General features: G+C 44.1%; 1 protein-coding gene across 6 annotated transcripts in view; it reads left to right on the top strand.

The window, feature by feature from the left end:
- The first annotated feature begins 6712 nt into the window (after positions 1-6712).
- The window catches only part of CDON (cell adhesion associated, oncogene regulated), a 97108-nt gene continuing 89859 nt past the window's right edge, over positions 6713-13961 (top strand). For 3 of the 6 annotated variants that reach the window (XR_011484347.1, XR_011484346.1, XR_011484345.1), the window contains exons 1-2: positions 6713-6985; positions 8708-8852. The gene's annotated coding sequence lies outside the window, so the exon portion shown is untranslated. Of the gene's footprint in view, positions 6986-8630; positions 8667-8707; positions 8853-13961 lie in introns of those variants that run through there. The other 3 variants (XM_070457368.1, XM_070457366.1, XM_070457367.1) reach the window with 3 other exon arrangements.

Below are 13961 nucleotides of genomic sequence, written 5' to 3'. Positions count from 1 at the left end.
TAGCAAGCACCATAGAAGGCTTGCCAAGCTTATCTCACCCTCATAACAGGCTTCTAAACTTATGTCATTTATGGATAGCTATTCATATGAAGAGGAAGTATAATCCTTATTACTAAAACGTGAACCATCAGGACACAGATCATTAATTCACATGTGCTCACTCTTCCACTGCTCCTGTAGCATGATAGTTGTTCACAATGAAAGCAGAGAGAGAGACAGAGAAACATAATGCAGAGAGAGAAAACTTTAGTCTGGGGGAGGAGAATTCACAGTGATTTTTACCATGATGATAAAGGTAATAATGGTAGCTATTTTAAATTATTGATAATGTTTATATTATTTCAAAGCCCATTGCTTTGTAAGCATTATTTCATTTAATCCTCACCACAGTCATAGGAAACAGGTATCATTATTCCTGTTTCACAGATGAGAAAACTGCTGCACAAAGCCTCAGTAATTTGTCTAAGAGGCAAGTTAGTTTTTGTAACATTCTTTGCTGCTGATTTAAGAAATAAAATAATTGATGAGGAACCGTGGCTGTCTGAAGCAAGCTGGTGCATATAAAGAGCAAACACATTGCACCAGCCTTCGTTACAGACCTGTCTTTCTCTTTCCTGTAAAATGATCTCCACATTCTTTGCTAGTGCAAAGGAGATGTGTAAAGTCATTTTCTCCCGACCTGGTGTGTGGGTAAATTAATCTGGTGTCACAAACCCAGTCACAGCGTTAGGTGATCTGTGTGTAATGGGTTTAGGCCGTGAGTCTCCGGAGCTTAGCCTGCTCAGCATTAAAAAGGCCATAGAAATCTCTCTCTCCGTGAAATCCTCTTGCACACATTCAGGAAATGTACAAGACAGTGAGGGTACAGTCAACCTATTGGAATTCCTTTTTGAAGAAAAAAAAAATCTTGCAGAGGAAAACTGTTGATGACCCACCTCTGAGCCTTGGTAGGGAAGTTATCCTGCAGTCATTAGATGTAAAATTCCAAAGGCCTGGAGGAGGGTCAGCTCCCTTAATAACATGTCAATATTAAATTACATCATAAATAATCAGAACTTCCTGCATATTTAAGGGGAACTTTGTTGTATAAATTTGGAAACCGTCCAAAGGGAGACAAGCGACTTTTGTTATTGTTTAGCCCTCTGGGCCCAACTTCTTGTGGGATTTAGTTGTTATTTTGAACTTTGGAACCTTTAGCAGAGAGAAAGGCCCTAAACCAATTGACTTTTAGATGGTCATTTTCCCTTCCTTCTTTCAGTTTTAAATTGGTTAATGTTTTTTCTTATGTAAATAAGATCCAATAAAATCCAAAGCCATGACCAACATCAAAACATGTGAAATCACTGTTTGGTTTGAAAACCTTTAACAGACTGAGCCAGCTTGGTGATGACCAACTCTGACCACTCTTGCTTAAGAGGGACACTCTGACATTTGCCATGTCTATCAGTCGTTTCCTCTTCTTTTTAAAACATACTTACATATTTACTTATTTATTTGGCTCACCAGATCTTAGTTACAGCATATGGGATCTAGTTCCCTAACTGGGGATTTAATCAAGTCCCCCTGCATTGGGAGTACAGTCTTAGCCGCTGGACCACCGGGGATGTTCCTTATTAGGTCATTTCCAGCCCAAGAATATTTGAGAGGCTCATAACATTCATTTTGGTTGGTACCAAATCCAACCAGTAAGGTCTGATTTTCTACCATAAGATACAATACAAATATAAGTTAATTACTCTTATGACCCAAAGAACAAAGTCTCAAGTTCATGGTACAATTCAAGCCTTCCCTTGTGGCCCCGGATTGCTCTCAATAACTCCACCTCCCACTGCTCCTAAGTACTTCTCTGCTCATCCCCTGGGCCACTCGCTGTCCAGAACCTTCCTTCCTCTTTCCATTCTGCCCTCACAGCTTTGTTCCCTGTGCCCTTCACTCCTCGTTGGGAAGCCTCTCCATTTCTCTACTTCTCTTGGAATCTTCCCCAGCCTCCAGGCTGAGATCACGTTCTCTTTCCTTCTTAAAGCCTTTCTACCTCCACTTTAATTGGGTGTTGCTTCTGTAATCACCATTTTCTGAGATCCTACTATGTATCAGGTACTGTGCTAGGAATTTGGCACGGGTGATCTCATTTAAGTCTGGAAAAGGGGGTATTATTTTCATATCAGATTTTGTGGTTTTGTCTAATGATGAACACCTGGATTGTTCTAAATCTGTTATGAGCAAGGCCGCAGTGAATGACTTTCACATCAGCCTTGCACATGTGTGCAGGAGGGTCTGTAGGAGAGATTGAAAGGCTGGGACTGCTGGATCAAAGGGTGATAGCGTGCTGAATTTTTATTAACATCTTCCGATTTTCTACCCTGGTTCTTGTGCCATTTTTCATTCTTACCATCAATGTGTGAAAGTACCCCAGGCTTCCCTGCCCATCACCAACTCCTGGAACCTGCTGAAACTCATGTCCATCGAGTCAGTGGTGCCATCCAACCATCTCATCCTCTGTTGTCCCTTTCTCCTCCTGCCTTCAATCTTAAGGTACAATACAAATAACTATTTGATAAATACCAAATGAGCAGGATGCCACCAAGTGCAAGTTTTCAGCCCAGCCTGAATATCATTAGCCCAGTGATCTTGCATTTTCTATGCCTTCCTTGTATATAAAACAGGCAAATTTGGAGACAAGTGAGGGGGAACATGTCACCACCCTGGCCACTGCTTTCTGATATATCACAAGAGACATAGCTGGTCCCTCACCAGGTGCTTCAGTTTGGCCATGAGAGTTGCCTCCAGAGGGGATAAACAGAAAAACCAAGCCTCTGAACAGGACATGGATAGACAAGGAATCTACCTGTGGTGTTCCTGCCATATCCTTCTCACGGTCATAGGGAAGATAATGCACCTGCAGTTTTGGGCTTGGTCATTTCTTTCCAGCTCACAGCCCAGATTCTGTGATTGATGACTTAAATTATTTTCTTACTAATATTGCATATTAATCTCCTTGTGCATACCCTCCAGCACAGCTCCAAATTTGGATCGGTCTAGTGCTTTCTTTCCCCTCATGCCTGAGCAGTTAAATTTTGATAGTCATGCAGATTCCATCACTACAAATTCACCATCTCAAATCTAACCATCCCACATCAATCCCATAAATGCTTTTCAACTTTCAATTTTCAACTCTCATTTTTCTAATGACTATTCCAAACCCTCATCACCTTCCCAGAGTATCGTTTTCAAGTCTTACATCTTGAGTTCTCTAAGCAACGCACCCTCCAAATTCATCGGGATAATTGAAGGCTTTAGATATCAGAATTTTAGAGATCTATCTTTGGCCGCAGTTTTCCATATTCTTCCTGAAGCTTCACCTCTACTTTCATAGTATAAAAACTACTCTTTGTTGATGACTTTCAAATCTAGACCCTGCAGCTTGGACTCTTCTATCTAATAGACACTTTCACTTGGAAGGTCCATGGACACCTCAAGCTCAAAAGTATCAAAATCAAACACCATTGTTCCTCTAAAATCCATCTCTCACGCAGGACATGGCTCTCTTCCCGAGTACCATGGGTTTAGAGAGAGGGTCACCAACTTCTCAAGCTAGAAGGCTGATGTCATCCTCAAGTCCTCTCTCTTTTTTACTTTCCACATGTCATCAGGTTCCAAATCTTGCCAAGATTTCCTTTTGTTTCTGGAATTTCCTTTCTCTTCATTTTTCTACAGTTGTTCTACTTCAGTCTTTTGATCCAGCCTGGACTGCTTTGGAAGCTTCCAAATTGTCTGATCTCAGGCTTGGATCCCTTAAATCTGTCATTATAGCTGCTGCTTGGTGATCTTTCTAAACATGAATCTGCCCATATCACACTCCCCACTGCACTGACGAGTCCCAGTCTACAGAACCGAGTCTCAGCTGCTTGGCATGACATGCACGGCCATCTGTGATCTGGCTTTAGCTTCCTCCTGCAATTCCTTTCCTTACCAGTCCCTACCTGACCCCTCACACTTCAATCACCAAGGAGTATTTGCAGTTCCTTTGAGCTGCCTCCTTGCTTGCCTTTATTCATAATATCCCCTCTGCTAGATGACCCTCCCATTCCTTCACCTGTACCTGGCCAGCCCTACTGTCCTTTAAGGCTTAGTTCATGGGTCACTTCTTTTGGGAAGCCTTTCTTGACAAGCCGCCCTCCACTCTCCCCAAACTCTAAACTGGGTTGGCTACACTGACCCTGTGCCCCCACACCTTGCTTGTTCATTGCACTGAAGATGTCTCAACACACTTATCCACTGATGGGTCAGTATCACAATTTTTGTGTGTGCTCTCTGAAGCTTGTGTTGGGTCCTATTTCTCCACGTATCTCTCTGCCTAGGAGTGGCATAGAGTTCAGTTCAGTTCACTCAGCCATGTCCGACTCTTTGCGATCCCATCAACTGCAGCATGCCAGGCCTCCCTGTCCATCACTAACTCCCAGAGTCCACCCAAACCCATGTCCATCGAGTTGGTGATGCCATCCAACCATCTCATCCTCTGTCATCCCCTTCTCCTCCTGCCCTCAATCTTTCCCAGCATCAGGGTCTTTTCAAATGAGTCAGCTCTTCGCATCAGGTGGCCAAAGTATTGGAGTTTCAGCTTCAACATCAGTTCTTCCAATGAACACCCAGGACTGATCTCCTTTAGGATGGACTGGCTGGATCTCCTTGCAGTACAAGAGTAGGTACTCAATAATACTTGTAAAATATTACATTTGTAAGTGAACAAATAAGTGAATAATTCATTAATGGGAAACAATTTGCCCCTGAAATGAATTCTCCACTTTACAGGTAAGGTAGCAAGGGAGTAATCAGCATCCAGAAACATCATGATTATTTCTCAGGCCTGATTAAGAGTAACAATACCATGTGTGTGTGCTGAGTCGCTTCAGTCATGTCTGACTCTTTGCGACCCTATGGACTGTAGCCCACCAGGCTCCTCTGTCCATGAGATTCTCCAGGCAAGAATACTGGAGTGGGTTGCCATGTTTTCCTCCCAGAGGATCTTCCCAACCCAAGAACCAAACCCCCTGTGAATTGAGCCTGCCTCTCTTAAATCTCCTGCATTGGCAGGTGGGTTCTTTACCACTAGTGCCTCAAATAGGTATACTGATATTCAAAGGGCACTATGAGTCCTGGGAAAGCCCAGCATCAATGAGGCTCCAGGAGAGAACCCTCAAAAGTCTGTAGAGGAACTGCTATGGGATCCTTACAGAGTGCTGCAAGAAACCTGCAGATTTCGTTCATACAAAACCCTCAGTTCAAATAAACCTTCACTGTTTACAGGGCATCTTATTTACTGATTGAAAAAATCATGTAACATACCTTTAAGTTAATAACATACAGACTCGGTTTGAATAAGTAAAAAATGAAACAAGAGAACAAAGAAGTAGAGTTCTTTTTTCCCTCTCCTATACTGACTTTCTTAGGACCCGATGCGTTCATAAAGACCCTGGATGTAGCTAAAGTAAAAAAACTAAACTGTCTGAACACCACCACACTTTCATAGCCTTTGCATGTGAAATTCAATTAAGAAGGTAGTGAAGTGAAAGTCGCTCAGTCACGTGACTCTTTGCAATCCCATGGAAGGTAAGGAACGTCATGTTTCTCCTGATGTTCCGAACTGAGTGTTTTTGAACTCCAAGTATCATTAGAGCTCTTTTTTGTAGTTAAATAGTAAGTGACGATGATGGTAAAAATTAACTGCTATTATTATTATTAATATATAGAGGTCACAATCCTCGAATGCCCATGCTGTGGCAGGTGCTTTCCGCTAAGTATCATACTCATGCTTCACAACAACCTTTTAAATACAGTAGAAATTATTTCCCCCTTTTCTGTTTGAACAACTGAAGTTCAGCGAAATCAGATCAGTTGGGGCACGTCCAAAGGACAAGCTGGAAAGACTCTGGGGCCAAAGGCCGAGGTGGTTGCAAGACCACGCTGAGCCTCTCCTAGTCTCTGGGAAGTTTTGTTACCTGCCTGCGTGTATGTGAAGGCAGAGCGGGAAAACCGGTGAACCCGAGGAAGATTCACCGCCTAAGAATCTAAATACTAAACGTGGGGCAAAGGCGAAGGAACCAAAAGCGGCGGGAAGCCGGAGCCATAAGGCAGACACTAGGTAGGAGCTGAGAGAAGGGATGGACTGGCTGGCTCCGCAGACGACTTAGGTGGAGGGATGAGGGGCGGGGCCTGGGCGGGGAAACCGGGGACCGAGTAAGCCAGAAGAGCTCGTGCTCGAGCCCAGAAGTGGGCCGCCCCAAAGGCCGCCTCTCCCGGGGAAGTAAAGGTGAGGGGGGAGGGAGTGCAGGCATTATGGGAAACTCCGAGCATTGCTAAGGCAGCTCATCCTCCCCATCCTAAACCAAAGCAGAGACTTTCCTCTCCTTTCCTGGGGGGGCGCCCTTGTAGCGCAAGCAAGAGTGGGACAGGGAGAAGGGCCTGCCGGAGAGCACTCCCCCCCCGCGCTCGTTGGTACGGCCCGTCCCCCCGCCGCTGATCTGGCAGGCTGCGCGCGCACCCTGCGGCGGGGCGCGGGCCGGCGGGGAGCTGCGGCCTCCGCGGCCGGGTTCCCTCCTCCCGCTCCTCGCGTGCTGTTCGCTGGCGCTGCGCCCGCCGGGTGACGCGCCCGCGCGCCTTGGCGGGGAGGAGCGCGGCCGCGGGGGCGCGCCCCGGTGACTCCGCCCACCCACCCCCGCCTCCCCTCCCCTGAGTCCCGAGTGCCCGGCTCGCGCGGCTTGGTGCGAGGAGATCGGGACCCCGCGCCGCCCGCCCCCGCGCCCCCCGCCCCGGCGTGCGAGGCGCCGCGCCCTCCCGCTGCCCTGCCCGGTGCATGGAGGGGCCCGTTCGGATCGCAGCCGCCGCCGCCGCCGTAGCCGCCGCCAGCGCGCGGGGGATGACCTGGGGGTGGCTTTCGGAGCCGGCTGCCGCGCAGGAGGTCTGGGGGCTTAGCCAGCCCCGCTGAGAGGTGCGGGGGTGGGGTCGCACCTAAGGGTGGGCGGGAGGGATGGCCTGGGGACACCGGGCTTGGGCGCCACGAGGCTTGGGAGCTGGAGGTCCGGGAGAGCGGGCTGCCCGGGAGGGGCTGGGGGTTCAGGCTGCGTGCGGGGTCTGGGAAGGGTAACTGAAGGATGCGCAGCGGGGAGCTCCTAGGTTCCCGGTCCTGGGGACTCAGCCACCTCGTGGAGGAGGCGGGGTGAGGTGTCAGTGACACGATGCAATCTCTTTGACAATGATCCGCTGGGGCAGGTGAGATGAAGCATAGCGGGGTGCAAGGGGCGCCGGATCGTTTTCCCAAGGGAGCCGGATCTCTCGCCTCTCTCAACCTCCATCCCCGCGGAGCGCCCGAGAGAGACAGTGATTTATGTGTAGGGAGAATCAAGAGAAATTTCCTGCACAATGTATCTTTCTCTGCCTTCACAGACTCAGTGACTTCCCAGCCCCAGGGAGCGTATTTTTTCCTTCTCCTCTCTAAAGCATTCTGTGGATTGCATTATCATTTGCTAAATACATTACAGCCCGCTATTTATTTTATTCTGCAGCTTCCAGACCTTTGTTGCATTCTCTCCACATCTAGGAATTTCAGTAATAAATCACCGAGGGGCTAGAGAGCCTCTCTCGCCCTTCCCTTCATTGTTCTCCCCAGCCCACCAAATCAGGTGGAAGGCTCTCCAAAAAGAGATTTCTCCAGAATGCCTGTTTTTCCCAGTTCAGACTCCAGAGGGTGGCAGGTGCCTGAAGGGCAGGCTGCCTTCCAAGTTGGCATCTAGAATTGAGGGAATCTCATTAACCTCTGTGTCCTTAAATCAGACACCTTGAGAAACAGAAGACTGGACTAAAGGAAACATGAGATACAGTCTCAGGCCAGTGGCCAGTAAAGGTGAACAAGGCCAATTCTCCTTCCTTGCCTCCCTGATGCCACAAGCTGCAGACTTTCCAGCTGACTCTTGGCATAACTAGTGGACTGTGTCTGGTAGGAGAGGGTGGGAGGGGACTGGAGCATGAAACAGGTTTATTCTCAGTACAATTCTAAACAGTCTATTATATTTTATAGATCATTTTTTTGGGGGGTAGTCTATTTTAGCTGAGAATGTGGGAGTAGTTCAACTTTTAGAACAAGATGAAAGCGACCTCTAGAAAATTTCTGGAAAATTTAAATGAGTGCTTAACTAGAAAGCATTCTTAGGAACCCAGAGAGGCACCAAATACTGTAGTTTCTGTTTTGCACATGTGGAAATAAACTGCCTCATACTCTAAGTTATATGAGAAGGATGGAGAAAACCTGTTTCATTTCGTAAAGACGTGCCCTGGGTGTGTGTTTGGCAGCGTGTGGAGCAGAAACATTTATATTTCTGTAAAACGCACACACACACACACACACACATGTGTATATTGTTTAACTTTCATGCAAAAACTCGGATATAGTATTTGGGAAATCTGTCTTTGTTTGAATAGTTTAGTCAACCAGGAAAATCAGTTACTAGAGGTACTGTGCTATTGTTTGTGTAGTAACTCACTTGGGACGCCTTGATTGATTGCCATGGTTCTCATCAGCCTCCTCTTCTGTGGAAAGTACTTAAACAGCTCTGACCCTCCAGCCAGGAAGCACAGAGAACCTTTAGGACTTGGAGCATACAGATCTACCTCATGTAGGTTGGCTTCTAAATCCGTGTTACTCGTTTCTTTGCAGGTGGCTTGACTGTGTATGGAAGGAACTAAGTTCATTTTAAGATAGGACAACCCCCCACCCTCCCATCTCTAAGGTATATGTAAAGAGGAAGTCTTTATGTTGGAGTAAGAACTTCTGCCATAGGGCTGGGCTCCAAGAATTTCAGGTAAAACTTGACCAGTTCTCATGCTTTCTTTTTCTTTTCTCACTTTTGCCATTATGCTTTTGTGACTTTCTAGATGATTTCATGTATGTTTTTGTCAAAATGGAAGTCGAAGTATAATGTTGCTTCTTTAGAAATGTTTCTTATGCAGACGTTTGGACTTGAAATCGGTACTGTTTGTAAGTGAATTGGTACTGTTTTTAAGTAAAATACTGGATAAATTATCTCAAGAATGAAGCCTTATTGTAACAAAATTGGGCTGGAGATTGGAAATTTAAAACGATTAAGTGAAAAATTTGTTATTTTTTAACACATTGTTACATTAGCTATTGCCTTGTAGTTAGCATTTCTACTGTAGCTAAGGCAACACATCAGAAGGGAAGCCTTGACGTCTAGGGATAGTCTTTCTATAGACATATGATCTTACTACTTAATAGAAGCTAATTAGATTAGAAAGGAAATTTGGAGTCTGGTTGCTAAATAGATTGCTCTGAAGGACTTGATTTAATGTGAGTTTTGATGGGTGCTTTTTTCAAGAAATTTTATTAATGTGAATTAGAGAATGCTTTATTGTTTGTATTTAAAATTTTACATTATACGTAAACATTTCATTGATTTATAAGCACTCCATTTATAAATGTTGTGTATATGGTACTGACTCATTTTTCAGGAGAATAGAAAGGAGAGCTTGACTCTCCTCAGTTACAATGAAGAGATAGTATATGGGATATATTTAATTTCACTTTAAATATATTGGATTACAATTAAATGAAAAACTGGTTTGTTGGTTTTTTTTTTAATCCTTCAAGTTCTCCCTCATTGTCTGTGCCCTTTCCCCCATTGTCAGGCTTAAAACATACAGTATCATTGTCATCTGTCCCCTGAATAATGGTCCTGAGGTGATATTATTAATGTGGCTTTTTAAAATCAAACTAATTATACTTGCCTAAAAGAGCCACATGTGTGTGATTCTAGCTGCCTGGTGCCTTTTGAGAGCCCTGGAGACAAGCTAGTGAATAGAGCTGAAAATTCATTCTGTATTTGATTAAATGGAACAGACTTGCTGCTCCTTACCCCAGCAGGGGCGATGAGATCTCTTGATCCCCGAAGCGGCTCCAAGACCCTGGGAATTCCATTAGCGAGCACCTGAGGAATTTCTGCCCTGCAGTGCCTTTTTTGTGTGTGTGTGTGTGTGTGTGTGTGGAGAGGGAGGGGGGCCGAGTGGTGATGGGGGGGTGGTGGTGGGCGTGGGGACGGAGAGAGGCTACGTTAGAAGACTCCATATGTTAGCGGATCTAAAATCAAGGCAGGATTTAACAGCTTATCTTGTAAGAGAAGAGCCCAACCCATAGGCAGATTGCTGGCCAGGACTTTCTTACCAGCACGACTGTGGTGATGCATCTTTACCCTGAAGTGCACGCCACTGTAAGTACAGAAAGTCACTTTTCTGCTTTCCCTCCGAAGCACAAGCATATACACGTTGCAGACCTGGTAAGTTTTCTCTGAATGATCTTTTGATAACTATGTAAAATCATGGTACAGTTCGGTCTCGCCTGTAAGGGCCGCTTTATTGTTTTAATAACTTTTTCAGCCAAGAGCAGAATCAGACTTTTCTGTGAAGCAGAGTGTTTTGCAGAGATGAAATGCTTGTTTGAATAGGCATATTTGAGTTTGCTGTCTTGTTTTTATATGACTTTTATTGTGTTTTTGTAACATTATTATCACAACATTTACCTTCGTGCAGGATATGTCTCTCTCTTCTGTTGTCTTTTGAAGAATTCTGATTGCTAGGATTTTTTAAGGCATCGCTTTGCACACTTGCCAGCAACCACAAATAAATGAAAATATATCTGTCATAAATATTCTGTAAAATCTTTGGAGCAAAATTTTTGAGAAACATCAGCATGTCTGTCCACTCCACCCCCTCCCCAACCCTCACCCCACCCTTCTTCCCCTCCCCTGAATGAGTTTTGAATACAGACGCTCTTCAGACTATGAGCCTGGTTTGTTCCTTGTGTGTTTTTCAAGGAAGAGCAGTTCTGAATCTTGGGCATTCTACTTAATTGATTTTCATCTTCCAAGAATATTTAAAAATGAGTGTGAATTCCAGCGCTTGTAGCTTTCACCTAGAGCAGAGAGCAGTAGCCTATTTGATGGTTAATTTGATAGATTTTGTTTCTGATTAAAATCTTGTTGTGTGTCACAGATTTCCCCATCCGATTCCTGTGTAGTCCTCTACTAGAGCCTCCTAAATGTTTAACACTAAGTGTTTAAAAAATGAAGTCTTTTAGAGAATATGTTTAACTTTTTTTTTCTACCTTCTTCCTGGGCTTGCATTCTACTAGTATGGTCAGATTGAAAAGACTCGAATGAATGGAAGTAAACACTAAAGTTAGCATTGGGCCCCTCTCTTTTCACAGTTTTTAGGAACTTTGCTGTGTGGTGTATTTTGATGGCCAGAGATAATAAAAACTATCCCAAAGCAGATTTTGTTTTACTACCTGTCAGTTGGAATGTGAGTCAGGACTTCAGTTCTTGAGAACCAGGGCTGTGCTTTTAACCATAGAGTTAAGAAACTGTGAAGTTCCATACTACTTGAGAGGGGGGGGAAATGCACAGGTTATGTTACTGAACTGAGATGTATTCTGCTTACATTTGGTTACAATATTTTTATATTGCTCTTATGTAAACAGAATTAAGAAGCTGACATACAGCTTGCTTTTCAACCATTCTTGTCATAAATTAGCTCATCTGTTTTTATTTGTGTGAGTTGGGAAAGTGATTTTGATCTAAGCCTTGATTTCCTCATCCCTAAAATGGGGCTAATCACAGTAGTAACTGTTAGCATTGTTTTGGAGTTTACGTGAGATACTGAAAGTAAAGCACTTGGCATATAGTAAGACCTCTATGAATGTTAGCTGCTATTTTAGGTAACTCCTCCTGTACACGTTAGTCTGTTACTTTGATCCAGAAGTGATTTCTTTTGAAGATTAAATAATGAGGAATTCTCCAAAGTTAGTAATAGTGGGGGCACATGGAATTGCTCTAGCTTCAGTATGCTACAGTTCTTTTCGTTTTGCAACTGAGACTTAAAAGGCACTTGGAAACAATGTTGCATTCCCCCCCCCCACTTTGAGGTATAATAGAAAAATGTACACAAGTGTACAGTTAATGTATACTGAGCGAACAGCCAGATGAAGTTTTATATATGCACATGTGTGGTAACCATTACCCAGATCAAGATGTAGGACATTTCTTCATCTTGGAAGGTGCCCTGGTGCCCCTTCACGGACTTGTCTGCCGCCCCTAGCCGAGGACAGCTATTTTGACTAGTCTCAACCATACGTGAGTTTTGCCTGTTCCTGAACTTTATAAAAATAGACTCACATGATAAATATTCTTTATATCTGGTTTCTTGCACTGCTCCTTATGTCTGAGAGCCATCTCTATTACTGTGTATGGCAGGAATTCATGCTTTTCCAATTGTTTTTGCATCTTTTGCCTGTTCTGAAATCCATAGTAGTTCATTTTATTGGCACATTAGGTGTGTGGTTATTGGGAAAACAAGAAAATAACATCTCTTCCTCAGTCATTAGATCCTAGTCACTATCTTAGAAAGACCTTAAATTTGTACATGAAGTTGGGTTGAAGGTTCTGTCACCTTCAGTGACAGTTCCATGAACCAAATCCTTTGATAACTGCCTTAATTTGTGTGTGTGTTTAGAAAGGGAGAGAGGGAGCCTCAAATTAAGGACCATCTAAGATAGCTAATAATGTTCATGCTTAGGATTTAATGTCAAAATCAATACTTAGCATGGTGCATTCTAGAAAAGCAATAACTAGCTCAGCATGAGCATCATATTCTCTTTGGAGAAAGCGAAACAACACAGTGGATTCATTAAAAAAAAAAAAAAATCCACCCATAATGGAAGAAAATGGAGCAAGGATATTGTTATACTGCAGGAAAATTTTGAAGAATGGAACCTCACACTTGTATCAGGAAGAATTTTAGTCACTAACGTTCTAACAGTTGCTGTCAGTCTCTGCCTATATGTTTGGAATTTCTATTTGTATTGTTGGAATTCCCTACTACAAAATAAGTAAAATTGATTTCACCAAACAGTGAAATAAGAATACCAGATGATGTGGATGAATCAGAAGTGTGGTTTTTGTTTTTAAATTTTGGAAGGGGCTGCAGCTGAGGTTAATAGTGTGTGTTTCTGCTCTTGGAAATGTTGATGAAGCATTTTCTGGGTGTTCTGCTGGAGAAAGCCACTTCTTTCTCCAGAGACATTGTCTTTTTCAATGTTTGTAATTTTATTAAATCTTCTTTTTCATAGTGCCTCGACACCAGGTCCATCTTCACATACAGCTGTGTATAGGATGGGTTCCTTTGGACTACAGGGGGCAAGTGGTCCCCTTTTCTCTTAAATCAGAACCCCAGCAGCCAAGATTTCACTGGGGGTGGGGAGAGTTGAAATAGTGATATATGAGTCATCTTTTGTCCCAGAGGGGCACTTGAAAGATGCAGATTTTGTTTCAAAAGAAGAACTATTGACAAATAAAGCTGCCTCAGGACAGAAAATGCTCCTTTAAAGGGTGTGAGCTCCTTGTTGCTAGACATGTTGTAGTGGCGTTTGCAAAAGATGCTGCAGAAGAAATCTCTTCCTTGGGTGAGAGTTGGGACCTCATGACCCCCAAAGGCCTTTTCAGTATGAGCCCATGAGACGGGCTCTCCTGAGGGGGCCGTGCTACTTAACCACCACGTTCAATAGTCCCCCCTTACCCCAGGGATCACTTGCTGCAGTTTCATTTCCCTGGGATCTATCACAGTCCAAAAATATTACATGGAAAGTTCCAGAAATAAATGATTCATAGGTTGTAAGTTGTATGCTGTTCTCAGTAGTGTAATGAAATCCTTCCCCCCCACCGCCACCACCCAAGAGCCCCAAACCTTCGGTGTTGTCCTGCCGCTGACATCCAGCCATTCACTTCGTCACACCTGGGTGATCCAGGGTTATCAGGAGCTGGTGATCGTCCTTCTGACATGTTGCCAGAAGGTCAGTACTAGCTTAATGCTACATCACAATACCTGTTACTCACCTCACTTCA

This window comes from Odocoileus virginianus, chromosome 28, assembly GCF_023699985.2.
Source record: "Odocoileus virginianus isolate 20LAN1187 ecotype Illinois chromosome 28, Ovbor_1.2, whole genome shotgun sequence".
Lineage (NCBI taxonomy): Eukaryota > Metazoa > Chordata > Mammalia > Artiodactyla > Cervidae > Odocoileus > Odocoileus virginianus.
Note: the sequence above shows the minus strand (reverse complement) of the source record. Positions and strands in the feature narration are given on the sequence as shown.